The sequence below is a fragment of the Xiphophorus couchianus genome, chromosome 16, assembly GCF_001444195.1.
Source record: "Xiphophorus couchianus chromosome 16, X_couchianus-1.0, whole genome shotgun sequence".
Classification (NCBI taxonomy): domain Eukaryota; kingdom Metazoa; phylum Chordata; class Actinopteri; order Cyprinodontiformes; family Poeciliidae; genus Xiphophorus; species Xiphophorus couchianus.
Window position 1 is genome coordinate 8,378,860 of NC_040243.1, and position 19,231 is coordinate 8,398,090.

Here is a 19,231-nt window from a genome sequence, read left to right on the forward strand (position 1 = left end):
ACAACCTATTTGAAACCACATCTCTCCTTTCAGCAACATGGTTCTTTTTTCTGGGCTACCATGGTAACAGATTTCAGGATGATTTATGGTGAAAAATCAGCATGATAGAAATATTCAAGACCTGGAGTTCTGATGTGCCAAATTACTCTTTGTAATTTATATGATAAATTTAATATTTGACCACATTTATGAGGGCTACTTATTTCCTCAAATCTCCACTGATTAGGATAAAATTGGCATTTCTTGTCAACAAATGCAACCAACTAAGCATTAAATGCCATGTTTTAAATTCCCCTACATATAAACTCGCTGTCAAATTTAATCTCCTGAAAAACACACTGCTTCTAAGTCACAAACATTTATTCTAAAGCTTGATAACACAGGTTTGGATCTGCTTTCTCAGATTCTCTCTCCTGCCCCCCATTAATTCAAATAATTTGCATGTTAAAAGATCATTGAAGCAAAATAGAACAGGCATACAAGGGTAGAGAATGAAAGAATGGCAAGAATATGAGCAATTATGAATCCATTATCGGTGGGATTTTTTGAAAACTCCAACAGCGAAACACAAAACAGTCCTGTCAGTCTGCTCTGATATGAACAAACATCAATTGCTTACAGTATTTTCGGAGAGTAAGTAAATGCTAACCATGATCTGCTCCGACTGAAAAGAACATTTTTCATTGACGGGAACTAAATCAATGCGAGTTTCAAACATGAATAACACACTACGCCTCCAGTACAAAGCAAAACACTCAAGTTCTCAACAGTGGCTGGTCTGCAGCAGTAACTGTACTAGTGGGTAATGATGATGCCTTTTACTCTATTAGAGAAATCCATGAAGCACTGGTTGCATGCAGAGATTTTCTTCTTCAAGATCTATATGTTTTCTGCAAATTATACTGCAAAATGTTCTCAACTGGCATCAAAATGTCCATTACACCCCATCACACAACGGATGAATGCCCGCTTTCAAAAATAGATAGATGTGGGGAATTTCTAAAGCTTATAGGGTGATAATTGAATCTCAAACACCATTAACATTGAGAGTTCAAATATTCACATTCAATGTTAAAAAAAAAAAACACAATATTTTTTGGTCACCGTTTGACATTTTAAAAGACAAAACCTTTTTTTTGTTTTGCCAAATTCCCGAGTAAGCCATCCTTCTGTCTATTGTCTATTATCGCTAATCCTGGCAGCGTTAACTGATGTTTATATTCTCCGGTTGTTGGGAAGAAGGTGGAATCCATTCTTGATGAGATCTTTTGGACTGGTGTGACAAGTTACTCCAGTGCATCTCAGGGAAAGAGACGCATAGAGTAATCAATCATGCACATACTGTACGCACTCATTCCTAATGACAACAGAGTAACCAAGTTTTTGGAGGGACTGTTGGAGATCCTGTAAAAAACCCTACCAGCAAAAATGTGAAAATGCTTTCTGATTTCACAAGTTTACTTAAATTTCCCTCACATAAGGTTGTAAGTTATTTACAACACAGTTCAACACTAATACTTTGGATATCCTTCAGCAGCACCGAATAATTCTTACTTATGAGCTCTGCTCTGAAGTTTATACCCATTGTAATAGCCACTTCAAAACATGCAGTTTGTTTCCTTAAGCCTTTTTATAACTGCTTTGATTCACAAGTACAAGCAAAAGAACTTGTGAATCAAGCCAGTTGATTCACAAGTTCCAACTTTTTTTTTGCCTACACTGTAGTTTTAGGTTTTGTCAAGCATAGTTTTGTTTCTACTAAGCCCTCTGCTGGACCTGCTTCCCCGAGTTTTGTTTTATAGAAGAGACAGACTGACCATTGGCATGAGTCCCATCGGTGAATGGCTCACTTTTTCTTTGAAGACCTTATTTTGGACTCTTACCCTTTTGCAGAGACAAAGACACTTCACATCTGAAAGATCTATTCTCTTACAGAACTGTATCAACCTTGATGTATTGTGCAATTATGTGAAAATACATTTTTATTAAACTGTGTGTTTCCATAGCTAAATTACACAATTACACAGTTTTTCAGATGGAATATCCATCAAAACAGCAATAAAAATTTTTAATCGCAAAATACTAAAAAGTCTGTCTTAACAGACAGCTCCCCAAATGCATTTATTAAAATTTAAACTTGTAAACATTTTAGTAAAGAACCCTGTAGGTTTTTCATATGCCATAAATTAGTTTATTGGGTTGAGAGGTAGCAATTTCCAGGACACTACAAGTTGTATGTTTTTCTTTTCCTCCCTCCCGCATTGACAGTGAAATGCAGGTGAATTCATTATCCTGTAATTACCCTGCTGTTCGTCTTCTGCTATGTTATTCATTACATGCTTTCTCCACACACGGTTGTGACAGGAAAGGTAAATGAACAAGCACCATAGATAGGATCAACTATGCTCTCATCACTAATACTGTGCTATTGCCAGAGTATAACCTTCTCACAAGGCCATTGCTCAGTGACCGCTCTAAAGTCGACGTTAAACCTTGGCAGCTTAATGCTAAAAGCAAATGGAAGCTTGTCCAAAGTAAAACCTCATTTCTAAAATCTATTGTTCACAATATGCTGAAAAGATTAGATTCCAGTCCATCAGCATGGGCACAGGTGGCACTTCATTCTTGGAAGTTTTTCATTTTGGTACAGGAAAGCAGCAACAGCTGGAACGTGTTATGTTTCCGTAAATGGCACTTTGTGGCTTGATGGTGAACAAGACACTTGTCGACTGATAATGTTTCAGCAGGGGCTTGAAAGTGGGCCAACTCAGAGGGATTTGGTTGGATGTAGGCAATTCACAGCACAGTGAATCACTCTGTAGGGATCAGCGCACCAGAGGAGAAGCTCACCTGAAGGCAAGCAAAGCTGGGACTTCAACTCCAGCTGATCCACTGGAGATTCCTGCAGTGAACATAAGATGCAGCACTTCAGCAACCTCATGTCTCTACATGGAGACAGAAGCATCTGCTGGAAAATAGAAGAAACATTTTAATGAGACATACGCTCTATGCAAGTTAAGTCTTTAACTGGGACCTGTTTTAAATGACAGCTAAATTAAAATGAAAGGTTCCCATCACACATACACATACTCACCCCCACCCACAGACACCTAAGTTGAATTTCTGCATTTATAAAAAAAAAAAAAAAACCACATAAAACTGTTTAAAAAGTCTCCATTAACTGCACCTCTAGTTACAAATCCAGTACTCCTGTCTTTTAAAATCACTCTGCTCACTAGTTCTGGGACAAGACCATTGATACCTTTAAAAATCAATGTAAAAAAAGAAAAATGTATAAAATTGACAAAACCGAAAAAATTATGTATTAAACATGGCTCATCAGATAACATACTCAAATCTATCGAATATGACTGTAATTTTACCATAATCAGTGTTTCATCACAATGACGGTGGTTAGCGCTGATGCCTTGCAGCAAGACAGTTCTGGATTTGAATTCCAGCCTGGGGTCTTACTGAACATAGTTTGGATGTTTTCGCTCTGCTTTTGGGGGTGTCTCCGAGTGCTCCAGTTCTCTCTCACAGTTCAAAAACATGATTGTTTGGTTAACCTCACATCCCTTAATTGCCCTAAGATGTGAACTGCAACGACAGAACAGAATTAGTAAGTTCAGAATCAGGCTGATGGCTCACTCACAGAAACAACTTGGACTTCAGTTCATCCAGCTCTCAGTCCTATTTCTCAACTCAGCTGATGGTGAAATCTCAGCACACCGGATATTTCACCTGAAAAGGTCACTCAGGCTGGAACAACATTTTTTTCTGGTTTGGTTCATTGTATATGTTGGTGATTTCCCACTTTGTATCACTCTGAACCCGAAATTGACACAAAGGGGAAAAAATCTGTTGAACATACCCACTGTGTGACATTGAACATGAGGGAGTTGTGGAGAAATAAGGAAACAAATCCTTCGGGCACTTTACACAAAAATAGGTCAAAAGTAATCAATTTTTTCTTTGGGGACAATAAAAAATGAGTCTACCATCAAGTGTACAATACCAAGACAACATTTATCACAGACAATCTTGCAAAAGATCAAGCTTGGTTCTGAGTCAATTTCCTAGCTTCTTGCTGGTTCATACAACCTCTTTTTCGTGTACCAGAAATCAGTTGACAGGTAAAGATATCCGATCACGACTATCGTGATCAGATAGTCGTGAGGACAACTACATTTGCCTGATCAACAGATCAGAACCATGTGGCTGCATCAGACTAAGCAGTCAAAAAGTAAATTGGTATCATCTGTTTTCCTACTAAGCAAGCCATCATAGACAAAACACTATCTCATGTCTGACACTGTTTCACATTTAAATTTTCCAACATACAGTTATTCTGCTGAATGAAAAATCATGCTCACTTTTAGAAAAGAAAGATTTAAAATATATATATATATAAAACAAATTTTAAAATTAACCATTAAAGATTCTGTCCATAAGAGGCATTTTGTCATATTAACTGACATTGAGCCAAGGCTTTTCGGGCACGATAAATGAGTTTGTAACAGATTCAGGACAGCAACAATATTCATAAGAAGTTGTTTGTTTGAAGGTACTTAGAGGAACACAGTACATGCGAGTCAAAGGTGAGATCAAGTGTTTATATTTACTACAAAAATTTTTATTTTGTTTTACAAAATACAATATGCAAAATGTATAAACACAGACCCTCAATGCAGGGTGTTCAGGCAAGGAATTGTGTTGAAAGTGTATTAGTCATGCATTGCAACATTTGCTCTGACACTGCATATAGAGAAATGTTTTGCATATACCCAGTAGACGGTAAACAATATAAAACTATAAATTCTGTATTTTCACTTTTTTATTGCTTTTGGTGTTTATGCAAAAATATGTTGAGCTGGTAAAATCACTCTTATTTCTTAACCTTGCACCTGCAGAAAGACATTTTTTTCCTATAGCTTTCCACGGCAGAAAGAGCAACTATATATCAGAGTGCAACTTTGTCCACTGAAGCTATTGTCTTTGCTTCTCATCCATCATTTTTCTTTCTTCCACACATTTTTCCTGGTCTCTTGTGATCATCTATTTTTTTTTGGTTGGTTGAGCTAACTTCAACCACTCCCTAATAGACCTGCATGTTACAACTGCAGCAAACGGCAAGTTTCACATTTCCTTGTCTTGGGGGAGGGGTGGGGGGGAGAAACAACAAACATTTGGAAATGTAATGTTTTTCTCTTCTCATAATATTTTCACTTCTCTTTTTAAATGTCTGTATATCAATATAAAATATATTTTTTTGTCCCATTTAACCTTTTAAAATCAACAGAATCATTTACTTGGTCTGAAACAGAAAGATGGTCTAAAAGCCTGCACAGAATATTTAGTAGTTGATCTATTCAACAGAAAATTGAGTACCGCACATCTATCTTTTCAATGCATTTTTATAAGGTACTGCTGAGAATTTAATGTCTTAGTTGGATGTGACAGAGATCTTTTGCAAAGCATAATGGAAAATTGAAAAAATAAATCATATAACATCCAATTAAATGGTTTTCCTAGTTTGTCTTCTCTCTGCATGTCTCATGATAACATTCAAAATTGATTCTGCTGCAGGCGATTCTGAGATGGCCAAAGTAGTGCTCACCTGTACATTTTTCCTTGAACCAGAATTCCCATTTGGGGTCTGGTTCTGGCCCTGATCTTGTGCCTGGGTCTAGCAGAGTTTCTGCAACACAGCAACATTTATATTTCAGTGGCTGAATATGAATTATGCACAATAAGCAGTGAGAAGGAATTTAATGATGCCTCGCTGGTACAGTCTGCCTCGACAAACGAAGAGTGATTCCCCCTGTCTTAGCTGCGGGGATGGAGGTGCTGATTTGAACAAATCTTTGACCTCATCCTTCTTGTTGCTTTGGGTTTGCAGCCAATGGATAGGTTCGGAGAGTGGGATGGGAATGAGGGTACCTCACCCTGTCAGAATATTGATCCGTCTCTGACATCTAATGTAATGATTCTTTGTCAGTAAAGAAATGACTGGTCATGCTGAATTTGGGTCGCATCACCAGCGACTTTTAATTAAGACTTCTTTGCCATCTCCTTCTGACCTTGTCATCTATGGCTTACTGCAGCAACCGCAGCTACTGAGAAAGTTATTTTTTTCTTCCTCAAAAACAGGCAACAGTACTTCCACAGAAACTAAACAATGTTTTATGCTGGCACAGGGTAACCTCAATTTGTTATAGCTTTATATATAAATTGAGAGTTCTGGCTTGAAACAAAAATATTTTGTAATACGAATCTTAATATTCTGGTTTGCATGGAATGTGTTCCTTTCAAGTTTATTTCTAAGCTTTGTAAACAACAGAGGGGCTGTCTGGGCATGCTGCACAAACATTTGGTTTTGGTTCCAGAACAAAATTACTTTAAAGCATCAATGTGTGTTTATTAGAGCCACAAAGTAGAGTGAAAGTTTTTGAAATGTAAAAATAAGACCACAGAAAATATTAAGTTTTTTCCCCCCTTCTTTAGTGTTCTGTGTATATTCTGCACAATTCAACTTAAACAACAAACCATTTATGGAAAAAAATGCAATGACAAAAAGTTGCAATAAACATGGTTGTGTTCATGTGCTCACTCTTCAAGTAATTCTTTGTTAAATCACCTCTTGATTCAATTTCATCTTTCAGTGTTCTTTATAAAAGTCTGTCAGCATGTCTCATTTTGACTTAATATTTAACCTCTCTTCACTACAAAGATTTTTGAAACACATCTTGTTTACACCATGGTTATCGGGCCCTACATATCTTCTTTCAGATTTGGTTCAGGGTACTAGATAGATCTTTAAAAATTCCAGCCTCTTTTTTACCTGGTACATTGAACCCTTGCCTATTTGTGGTTCAGTCATTGTGAATTAACCTATTCATGGATTTTTTTTGGTTTCGTTTTGTAGAGTACGACTAAAATATACCAAAGAAAATGCAGCTTGGGAAGCTGGAATACCTACCGTACAAGCAATTTGTCTTTTTTTTTAATAGTGCGTGCAAACATCTATTTAAATGAATAAAGTCTTAATACACTAACCATATAGTGCTCTGTCATCCTTGCAATTCTTTTTTCTTTTAAAACATATTGAAGTTCAATCATTTCTGCTGAGATGGGGAAGTCTGTTTTTTTTTTCTCTTTTTAATCAGGAAGTGGTGCGAGGAGTTAATACATGCAGAGATGTTGGCATGAGATCCTCTCTACAGTGTTTGAGCAGTTGCTCTTGCTTAGTATGAACTGTGATGACAAAAATATACAGGACCATACTGTGCTTGTGTGCAGAATTCATGGGGTTTGACTCTAAGCCAAATCAAACACTTTACAATTAGAAGCTCCAGCCTGGGAGCCGGTGTTAAAATAGAAAGGTAAAGTGCTGCGTGTTGTTTTAGGAGGTGTGCTTTCCTATGCTGTGGAACCTTCTGGTTTCTACAAAATCAGCCTCAAACTCTGAAAGATGTATTTTAAACACCAAATTTGCAAACTTTTCTCTGTGGATATTTCCCTAAACCGTGGGGAACCACCGATGTCAAGTTGTTTTGTTTTTCCAAAACTAGGTCAGGAAACAAACCACATTTAAAGGTGGGTTGGTGAGGACTTTTAAGGAGCTGTAATGGCTTTCAAAATGTTTTAGCGTCTACATGGCCTCGGGCTTCCACTTGACTCAAGTCACAACACAGTAAATGTCTTTGGACACTCAATCATAGTGGCGAGATGCATTCAGTTTTCTGCAGACTGACTTTCTGCAAATAAATGTTCTCTTTATTAAGGAAGGGTTATTTTTTTTAATCCTTACAAATTCAACAAGAAATAACTTGAGATCAAATAGTAACATATTTTTAGCCTAGAAGCCATCAGAAATATTTTTGCTTAAGCAGAACATTTAATTTAGCACAGTTGTTATAACATATTTCAACAACAACTTATCGCTTTGTTTCACGTTTGTCGTTTCGTCTATGGATAGCTTCAGTTAAATTAGTCCCGTAGGTGAGCCTTGTCCTTTTAATCTGCGTTAAAGTAATCCAAATCTTACTGTCTGTGATTTCTGCTGCTGACTGTTTTCAATTAAATGATAAGATTTTTTTTATATATTCAAATTAGTGTTTGCCCTACCAGTTTTCAGAAAAGGGGGGAATGCTTTAATTTACATCTTCTTTTCAAAAATATTTCTCTTTAAACTTTTCAGTGCCTTTACCTATGCAAGGGTTTGTGCTGGTTTGCTTCTCTCAGTTAGAAGACTAATCAATAGTTAGCAGAATCTCTCTGCATCTCTGGGAATCCACTTCTTTTTCCTTGATTATAAACAGTCTTTGCATGCATGCTCTCTTGTGTGAAATCCACAAACTGGATTTTCCTGCAAACAGGAAACACTTGTATGTTGAATATATTTACATTCATGTTACTTGACCCCATGGACTGCAGGCCAAGAATACCTGCTCGCTGTTGTATGATTCCAAGGATGCTCATTATAATAAATCTCCTGAAACCGTATTCACAACTGATTCAAGAAACATACACATGATGCAGTCTTCTTGGGGGAAGAAAAGCATATTTTATGTTTTCTGGCTCTAGCCATGTTTTTCTTCATTTCAGCACTGGTCTGCAGTATTTTGCTCTGGAGTTGGATTGCTCGAGGCTAAAACCTGACATGACTTTGACTCCTGCATCATTTATGCATTGTCAGCATTGGCATGCAGTGGTTGCAACAGACTGAGTAGCAGTGAACAAACCTATTGACATGATGTTTACACACTAAAAGATTAAATGCAACCAATTGTTTGATTTGTGTTGTTTTGGGGAAAACAAAATTAAAGTTTTGTCAAAAAACTGGACTACATTACAAGATTTCAGCCCCCTCCTTGCAATTAAATGTATTAGGAACTTGCGCAAAGGCCATTAAAGGCCTGTACAACTTGATTTTTCAAGGCAAAGGACCAGAACACAGAGTGCATTAAACAACATCAGTAAAACGTTAAATTATAGAAGATGTAACAAGCCCTGAGGTGGAGGAATAAATTGAATCTTAGCTCAAGACTGTAACCATCTGCTCTGAGAAATGCTGCATTTCTGACTCTGCTCCACTCTGTACCTCAAATCACGATTCTGGTCTTATTTGCATTCAAAACTGGGGTGCTTTCCTCCACCGTAAGATTTATGGCTGCCACTTACGGGGTCAAGTGTACTCCTTCAAACTTTATCTCCTGACTGGGACAGGTACCGCTGGTGCAGAGGTGTGTCATTGTGAGGCAATTAGCAGGGAAACCACGATGATGGAGAATGCAAACTGCTGCCATGGCCAAAAGTAACAACAGGCAATCAAACATATTGAAATGAAAAAGCAGTCTTTTCCCTCATACAGCTTAGACCAGGGTTTGATTTAAGATGAGCGAGGTAAACCATATTGACACATCTTTCATTTATATTTCATAGGCCAGCCCACAGTGATCGTCTTACTTTTCTGTACTGTTTTCTAATCCAATGACTGCAGCTCCACTTGCCACGTTTTGTTTGATCTTATATTTTTCCTTTACTTCTCAGAAAAGCATTTGGAAAAAAAACAAAAACCTAAAGGAGGATTTAGAAGTTGTACACAGAACTTCTAGTAGTGTCAGGCAGTTGATTTACATTTAATTAATTTAACGTAAAACAACTTAAGAATGTTAATGAGTAAATTCAGTATTTACACATTCAGTATTAATCTGAATGTTAGTTTATCAGACACATTCAGAGTAAAATTGTAAGGGAGGTAAAAAAACAAAACAAATATATACTTATACCTACAATAATGTTTAATGGATGCCAGCAAAATGCTTTTTGTCTCCTAACATCAAACAGTAAATTTAAACATTTACTGTATGAGTTTGTTAAACTGCATTTGAACTTTGACTTGAACCGTGCACTTTGGTCAAGTAAGACTAATGTTTTATTTTGTTTTTTTAATAAGCAGTCCAAGTTGGTCATCTTGCATTAATAACAAGACAAATTTACAGAAAAATAATCTCATGGCGTGTCACTGTGGGTCTGCTTCTCTTCCAATGAAGAGCAAATTCTAGGATATATGAAATAGAAACTTCACCTCTGTTAAAAAGCTGAAAATATAATATATAATTGGGTTTTTCAGTGGGATAATGTTTCACAACAAATGGCTAACTCAGGAATAGTTCACCAGACACAACCACACTCAATGGCTCTCAGTCTCCAGACTGTAGAAAAACATTTGTACTCTGAAGAAGAAAGCACAGATGACCCAGGACTCAAGACAAACTAGAGAGATTGTGCAAAGGTAACTGCCCAAAGATCTGTCTGCTGCAAACTTGAGAAATGTTATAAAAGAAGAGTAAGTTGTGTGAGTATTTCCTAAAAGTACAATCATTTCTTACGATGGGATTTTTCTCACCTCTGAATGAAGGGATTCAAATTAAAGGCTAAATTTGAAAAAAATATATATATATTTGTGGGATTACACTATTGCAAGAACAGACAGGAACAAACAGTTTTGTGCCTGTTTTGGATGTTACTCATTTTACCAAGGTTGCCAAATAGTGTGGCTGCCACTGAATCATAATTCAAAATTAGACAAAAAGTACACAGATTATCTTATCTCATTTGCACCAATTTAATGTTTATGCCAATATTCTATATGAATGCAGGTCAATCCAAAAAATCCAAAGCCTCCTTAAATAAAAATAAATTTGAAGCATTACAAAGTTGATAGCTGATTAATCAGCCAATCAGCAGAGCAGAACTCATCTTGAGTCAGATGTAGAATACCACATTATCACCACCAGCCTTATTAATCAAAAGTGTCAAGTCAAATCTAAGTTGATGCTCAGATTTTAGGTGGATGATTTGCTGCTTTACAGTTTGTGGCCCAGGTGTCAGTACAAGGCTGGTTAACCAAACATTGATTAGAAGCATGTTTTCTCCTGGTGTGTGTACAAAGAAGGAAGTCAGGTAAATGTGTAAAATCGTTGCCTTCAAAATGAGCCTCTGCATATACTTTATTACCGACTTGCTTTGTTTTCCTTGTAACAAGTGCAGCTGCTGTTTTAAGCACTTATGCATGACTGCAAAGCATCCAAGTGTGGCAAAGGTAATGTTTACAACCAAACTCACTGATAGAACCTTTGATTTCAGAGACTTAGTTCTACACTGACATGTTATGAAGGATTAAAGGTATAACTGATGAAAATGGATATAATAATTAAATGTATTTACAGAAATAAATATGTGGATGTGTCTGTAGCTGGCTCAAAAAAGTAGTAATTAACTACAACACATTGTGACGCAAAATAGACCATGCAAACATCGGTAAAGAGACAACCATTTTGTAGCATAGCAATCTGCACAAACTTACCATCTAACAAACATATGAATATAATCTGCATATTAAACGGGTAAGGAATGAGGATTTCACAAAAATAACAGAAGCCCAAGACTAACATGCTAAATTAGACTTCTCATGAAATGAAGCACAGCAAAGAAACAGATTTTTCTTCCCCTCAAGAAGAATCGCTAATATTCGTTCTAATGATTCTGATGATGGCAACACAGTCCTATTTCATCAAGGTTGAGGCATTTAATCACCGGTGTGAATAGTTGCTGTATTTGGAAAAACAGAATGCTTCTCTTTCCTCAAAGGATTTTAGATAGAAAAGTTAATTTCATGATTTTCTTGTAACTGACTGTTTCTTTTTTACTTGCAGGGCATTCTCCATATTTTTTATTTTTCTGCTGTTTTTCTTGAGGGGGGAAATTTATTTTTTTTAAATCAGTGTTTGAAAGCAAAGTTATCGTGGTTAAGTTTTTATTGGCTTTTTATAAAGTGCCCCACGTTTTTGAAAAATTAGGTTGCGTGATTAGGCTAAGTGGAATATGTTGACCAGGTGGTGCCAGATAAATCCCCAACTACAGAGCTATGAATATTCAGAGCATAATAATTGTCCTGAAAACACACGCATGGCTGAACAAAGCAGCAGAAATGATTCCCCTCATCACTTCTGGGCCAGAACTTGGCCGTGTGAAATGAGTGATGAGCAACTCGGGTGGTTGAAGCGCACTGTGATCAATAAATCAATCATCTGAGTGTTAGAAGTCAGATGGACATCAAGAAGGACCTCTACTGTCGGGATTCTAATAACTGTTTTGTTTATGCAGCTCCAATCACAGCACAACACACCTCTCCCACAGAGAATTAATGATTACTGGCTAAAGGTTAATATCCACTCAGCTGAAAATGAATCAACACTGAATTAATGAGATCATTACCTGCATGGATTGATAACAAAATTAGTTGCGTTTCAAAGCAGGACTGTCTGGGATGTGAATGTATTGATTAGAAAAATAATGCATCTGTTGGTAGAGCCCTTGACCAGCTGTCCTGCACTAAGCAAGCCATGGTAATGGAGGTCAAAACCAATGAAAGATCTGCTTGGACTGGAATGAAGCACTGTTTGTTGTACAAGAAAGTTGGGTTTATATGAAAAGATTTCAAAACACAGTGTTTTTATTGTAATTGGATTTCAAAGTTAAATTCAACAATATGGTTCAGTTGTACCTGTTCTCTTAGAGTAACAGGTCTAAGATCATTACTACCAAGCAACTGATCACCTTACTATTACCCAATTAGAGTCAACTTTCTTGCAAATTATTACTATAAATTATGAGTACATATAATTTCTGGGGTGCATTTTTAGTGCTTGTAATTGAAGAATTATACTTCAGTTGCTTTCCATAGCTTTAGCTTTTCCAAAAGCTCCTATGTATTAATTTAAATAATGAACAGTTCCGATGAACTGCATTGGTTGTTATGAATGGGAGAACAGACAAAGACATATCTCAGGAAGAAGTAATTGTCATTCAATTGTCATTTTAAATCCAACACTATAAAATTATTTATGTGCATATTTTTCAGCTTTGTGTTAAAAAAAACTGCATTAAATTATCTTATATATTCCCTAGTTTGAAATTTAAATTTAGTTTACGTCTATACCATGTTTGTACTTTCTAGCTTATGTATGTAAAACTATTTAAGTTTATTTAAGTTTCTTTTACAACCCCAAAACAATGATCAAGGTGAAATGAATTTGTCTGTAAATAAATAATGCAAATGATAATTGATCTACAAATTCTCATTTGCTTATAAGAATAAGCAATTGTCATGTTTTTTCAACAGTTTATGTGGATGCTTTGAGATGTTCATTGTTTATTTTATGTTTTTGACCCCCCATTTTCAAGCCTTTGCATTTTATCCATAAATATGTTGATAGTGAAGCTTCTATAATCATTTGGTCTACAAATAATCAAAACTTTGTAATTTAATTAATGTTACACCTAAAATGTGCTGTTAGGGTAATTGACGAGGAATATTTAAATAAGATTATAGTGTTATTTTACAGCAATTTTTGTAAGTTATGAATTTATATTATGGACAGAAATGTTTGGAGATACTTCAGTTTTGAGCAAGAACAGTGGAACCGGGAAACCAGCCGCAATTATTCCAAGTGGCACTTCTCTGTGTTTAGATAGAAGTGCTTGTTTTTACCATTATCCTGCCATGCTTACATGCACACTGTTACCAGAAAAATACTGTTTCCTAACTATCCAGAATGTACCTCCACTGCTTCTGTAATTGGTCTCTCAGCTGTTGGAACTCCATTTTCCCCCAGGAAATGGTTATTTGATGCTGATTTGTCTTCTAGCTGACTAGCAGTCAACGTCGTTTTCAAGACAGCAGCTGCAAGCATAATAGTCTGTAAGGCACATGTCATAAAAAAGTGCTTTTAATAGAATATTTTCTAATTATATATTAAATACAGAAAATCATGTCTCACTGCAGATATTTCTTTTACTCTCACTTATTTAACATAACATATATAAATGTTATATGACATATGGTACATGTAGCATTTGTTGTAAATTATATAAACATTAATGCAGATAGTAATCCTCCCAACCAGAGTGAAGCAACATTTCTTTCATAAGGTAAAATGACATTAAGGTTGGATAGGAATTTAGCTAATTTTAGAAAAATCTTAATCCATCAGTTTGCTTTTAAAAAGACTTCAAAATAAAGAAATTAACAGGTATAAATGCTTTTTTTATGTTTAAAAAATTAGTGATGGCTCCAGCAACACCGATGCGTCGGCGCATGCATCAAGCCCATAAACCAAAACCCGTTTCGGTGTGGGTATTGCTTTCAGCAAGTCACGTGACCGATATAGGAACTGTTTTGAAATGACACTGACGCGCCAAACTGTGTTTATAAGGAAGCAAATCTGTCAACGGGATGCATTTGCCAAAAAGATTCTTTATCTTTTACTGTTCGGCATCAACTATGGAGCAGCCTAAAGGGAAACAAAAGTTTTCTGCAGTGTGAAAACTTTTGTTTTTGATTTTACATAGCAAAATAAGGTATTTGTTTTCATTTTGTTGTTTCATCCGGTTCTTTTCAGTTTCTACTTGATCTATCTGAATCCAAATTCAGCTGAAATTGCCTCTTAGTTTACTTTCATATTATGTTCTGCAGGTTAAGTGTTGCATATGTTTGACAGAACTGTCTTATTTAAATAAATCCACCTCCTCAATGCCGAGGCATTATAAGGCCAGGCATCAGAATGAAGTCCCAGATACACCTAGAATAAATTACTGTTGCTTTTTATAAATTATTTCATATAAATGTATTGCTTACTTCATTTTTTTCTACAGCAGGAAAGGTTGTCAAAAATGCGCATCAGACTAAATTTCAAAATGTTGGAAAAACGTATTTTTTTTGAATGAAAATTTGTGGAAAAACCCCCCCAGTCCACAAGCATCCTCATTCCAAACGCGTTCACTTAAATTTTCAGCACTTGGTACATATTCACATTATTTATTGATTGTATTGAAGAATATCAAATATATTTTGAATTTAACTGAAGATATGACATAATACAATATATAATATACAATAAAATACAATGACTTAAATCTTATTGTATAGACTAGGTCATGAAATCAGTCTGTCAACTACGTTGCCTGTAGGGACTTTTAATGTCCAGCAGGTGTCAGTATTCAGTGACACAGTATCGACACAGTATCAATACAGTGTTGCTATGGGTTGAAACGCTTCATGACGCCTCATTTACCCATCCCTATAAGAAATACTTAAGAAGCAATATACAACAAGCTAGTTCAAGAACATATTACATTTTATGAAAACCTAGTTTCGTATGTGCTCATACTTGTTTTTCTCTTTATATATCTCAATCTGTGTAACAGAGGAGTATGTTACAGAAAGAATTTCTCACCACTGAAATGTTAGGAGTCTAGCCTTCCACTTGTTTTTTTCCCCAGAGCTTGCAAACTTCCCCCAGAGGGCTGGTGTCCTCAAAGTTTTTGATCTTCCCTCTGATCCTCCTTGATGGTTAATGTGCCACGACTTGTGCCAAGCAGATACAGACCAGGTGTGGCTTGTTAACTGTCAGGGAGGATCAAACACCTGCAGGACACTAGCTCCTGATGGACAGGAACTAAGTGCTTGTAGCTGTGAAAATGTTTCTCCCCATTGTCATAGTGCAATATCAGATTTATTCTTGCTCTTTACATGCCTTTGTTCAGTCAAGTACTGTTCTTAAGTGTAAAAAGAATAAATATACAACTTTTAAAATAATTTTTAATTAAAACTAATAGAAAAATAAACACTTTTTAAATAGTTGTTAACACAGCCCAAGTTTAAGTTACCTATTAACAACACCCAGTCCCCAAAAGTACCAACTAGTTTCTGTATAGGCAAGGTGGGCTAGCCTGGAAAAATCTCATTGGCGTGAGTGTTCAGGAAAGCTCTCAATGACCTGTTTCTTAACAGAACAAGAATAGCGTGCATAGATTTGTAAGATTTATTTAAAATAATAATTTAGTTTTTTTATTTTTATTTTTTATCTGATATGACATCTCCTTGGCTTGTTCGCTAGAGGAAATACTGTCAAACAACCATTCAGCAGGAAAACGTATCCCTATAAGGCTCTTGTAATATCTGTTAACAGTTTCAGGTGGAAAACATGACGCTGAAGCTAGCTTCTGATTTGTTCCTTCCAATTCCACTGTTACGTCAACAAAACAGCTCTTGAGGACGATTCAAATGATATGCTAACTTTAGCTCGTAACAACAATAACAAAACTCTCATGCTAACGTTATTTAGCTCAGCTAGATGTTAGAAAGGTTAGCGTCATTCTGAGTCACTGTAAATTCATATAAACATTTTTATTTATTTATTTGTACCTTTTTCCAGTTGGAACAGCTGATTGTGGCACATTGGTAGGTATGCTCTATTTTTCTTTTTAGCATTTGATCAGAAAGCTGATTGAGGTCCACCAGAATGTGTAACAACAAGGTATAGAGAGTAGGATTGTTGTTATTTACTGTTCTTTCTTTGTTTTAAACAGAGCATCAGAAAACAACAACAGGCAGATGGTTACTATTTTTTCATTCAGTGTTTCTTCTTCTTCTTTGCTAGTTGTCACTGCATCGCCCCCTTCAGCACTTGGGACTCCAGGCAGCTGTGTGTGGCCTGTGGCAAGAACTGGACAAATGTGAAAACATTTAGATCAGTTATTATTTTTATGTGAGTAGAGATGTACATTGACTGGTTGTTGCATGAGACATTCTGAGTACTCCGAAAAAAATAAAAGAAGATGCATTTTTATCAGATCATAAGTATTTCACAGATTGTGATGTGTTTATTCACATTAACACACAACACTACAAATAATAATTAAGCAACAAGGTCAAATTATTTTGTGTGCATTAGTGGATTAACAAGGGAACTGTAGCTGGTATTATAAGAATTAATAAAGTAAAACTATTGGGACAACACAGTATCAATGGCATTTAGTTGCAACCAGATTAATCCGCATTGCATATTTTAGAAAACCAATGCTATTTTCTGTCAGTCATTAAACACATGTTAATTATATACGCCCAATTTACTGGTCTGTGTTATCAACATGTTTGTCTTTTGCTGATTACCGTTTAATTGGTTATTAGATGATAACTGTGAGCACTGATACGGACTGCGTCATGCATTTATCTTTTTTGCTCTTTAAGCCATCTTTGCTAAATAGGGTCTTTAAATTTCTTTCAGTGCATCCACTGAACCTGAATTTGAACATAAATCACATAAATTCAAACCAACAAGTGATTAAGTTATTGGCAGCACAGCAACACAATGCAAGATACTTGCTGTAGCGTAATAGAAGTTTTTGTATTTTAATTTGTTGGTGAATCAATCTGTATTCTTACAAAATGAGTGCGAAAAGTAAATTCTTTTTGCTAATTCTAAAACACCAAATCATTGATACCAATACATAAAGGAAATATTTTAGTCCCAAAGTCTCGGTTTTCCTCTTTTAGAAGTAATATCCATCGGAGTTTCTGTAAATGGCATGATGTCTGGAAGTTTGGTTTTTTGTCCCACATTGTATTTAAGTTCTAGTCATTCCTTTGTCTTGTGTGGGATTCTTGTGTGTTTTTATGTCTGTAATTCGGTGAACACTGATGTCCATGTCAGATCAAGTCTAGTCTTTAAGTTTAAATAGTTCTTAAACATGCCTTGTCGTCACTCTTCCTTATCTCCCCCTTCACCAAAGGTGACAGTAAAACTATTGTAAATAATACTTTGTGTGAAAAAAGTCACAACTAGAGAATGCAGTCAGGCAGCTGGGATGGAAAAATTGCCCATCACAGAGGAGAGGAAAGAACCGAGGCAAGATTTATGAGAGGATGCTTTTCCTCTCCTGAGGTGGTTAAAGGGGAAGTTTCTGACACCGGAAGAAGCATTAGATGAAAATGATTACTTTTAGTAAAGACTCTGATCTGTGGAAATGGCAGGAACTCTGAGGCCACTGGAACCATGTGCAATAGAAAGTTGCACATGCTTCTAAAATGCTTCTAAAATGACTTCAGCCCCTTGATTTTTGGCTTTGTGATGACTAATACAGTTGCTTCAGTTCTTGTGTCAACATCAGTGTCAACTCTGAAATGCATGGAAAATTATTTCTACTTCACAAACCAGGGCAGCGCTTGAATAAATTTCGGATGGAAATGAAGAGTTATGCTGAAGGGAAAGAGATAGATGTTTGAGTTTTGAGTTGCAGTGTGTTCACTTACAGCAGGTGTCATCTTCGTCAATCCCTTCACATTCAGGTGATGGTAAAAACACAGAAAAATAAGAAGAAAAAGATTTGTCCCTGAGCTTGGGCAGTGGGAATTTTTAAATCCATGACATTACCCACCCTGAGAAAATTTCCCTCGGGTTACTTACAGAAAGTATGGTGTGTGCATGTGTAATGTTTTATTATCTTAAACCAAACATGTCTGAATATTCTTTGTTTTCCAGGTTTTGATTTAAACAAAATCATTTTGTTTTAAACGGTAATAGAAATGTCCCTCTCTATTAATTTCCTATGGAACTTGTGCAATGAGATGACAGTCACTTGTCCTCATCCAGTGGAGCTGGTCGCTCCGCTGGGCAAATTTACGCTTTGGTCAACGCAATATGGTGCGTTGTAGGGCACCATAATGTCGGGGGTCACCAAATGAATCATGCTCAATCACTATAATGTATCATTATGGCAAAAATATTTAGCTAAAAATATGTTGGGTTGCAATGTTGTAGGGAAAATAAAAATTCAGTTTAACTTCAGATCTGAAGGAAAATGCATGGAGTCCCCGGAGTGTTTCCGGGGACTCCATGCTCGGTGGCCCAATGTGGTTGCTGTCTTCCTCCATCCTCAGGTCCTGGGAAGTGGGTTTGTGGGTCCCCACACCTACAATTGAACATTGTTATGGAGAAATCTTATATACACAAGTGCTCTCTTTCTGTCTCTCTCTTTGTCCTTTTCACACACACACATACAAGGATGTTTAGATTCAAATGACTTTCAGAAACACATGTTGGGGCATGGTTGTCACTAAATACATCTTATATTAGCTTGTACCATGTTCTTTTCAGTGATGTTATAATTGCTATTCTGGTCTCTCTTTTTCTGTCTCTTTCTGCAGGTTTCGAGGCAGACTTCTCACGTGTTTATTTGTGTTCTTTTATTCTTCTTTCTCACCTCTACTTCTCCTTTTTTCCCTTTACAACTTTTTTCTTACCTTTCTCTTTCTTTTCTCCATTCTTTTCTGTCTATTACATTTGAAATAAACCTAAAGCAATTTATAATAAAGTTTCAT

At 36.1% G+C, this 19,231-nt stretch overlaps 1 long non-coding RNA gene across 3 annotated transcripts; it reads right to left on the bottom strand.

Moving 5' to 3' along the window:
- Positions 1-2,168: 2,168 nt before the first annotated feature.
- LOC114159535 (uncharacterized) lies at positions 2,169-15,613 on the bottom strand. 3 transcript variants are annotated; one of them, XR_003598609.1, is made up of 4 exons: positions 15,306-15,613; positions 5,621-5,701; positions 3,384-3,600; positions 2,169-2,965 (listed from the first exon to the last, which is right to left on the bottom strand). It is a non-coding gene; the product is annotated as an uncharacterized LOC114159535 (long non-coding RNA). The 3 variants fall into 3 exon arrangements; XR_003598607.1 differs by having other exon boundaries at positions 2,169-2,968; positions 15,306-15,543; XR_003598608.1 differs by having other exon boundaries at positions 2,169-2,902; positions 15,306-15,537.
- Positions 15,614-19,231: the final 3,618 nt, after the last annotated feature.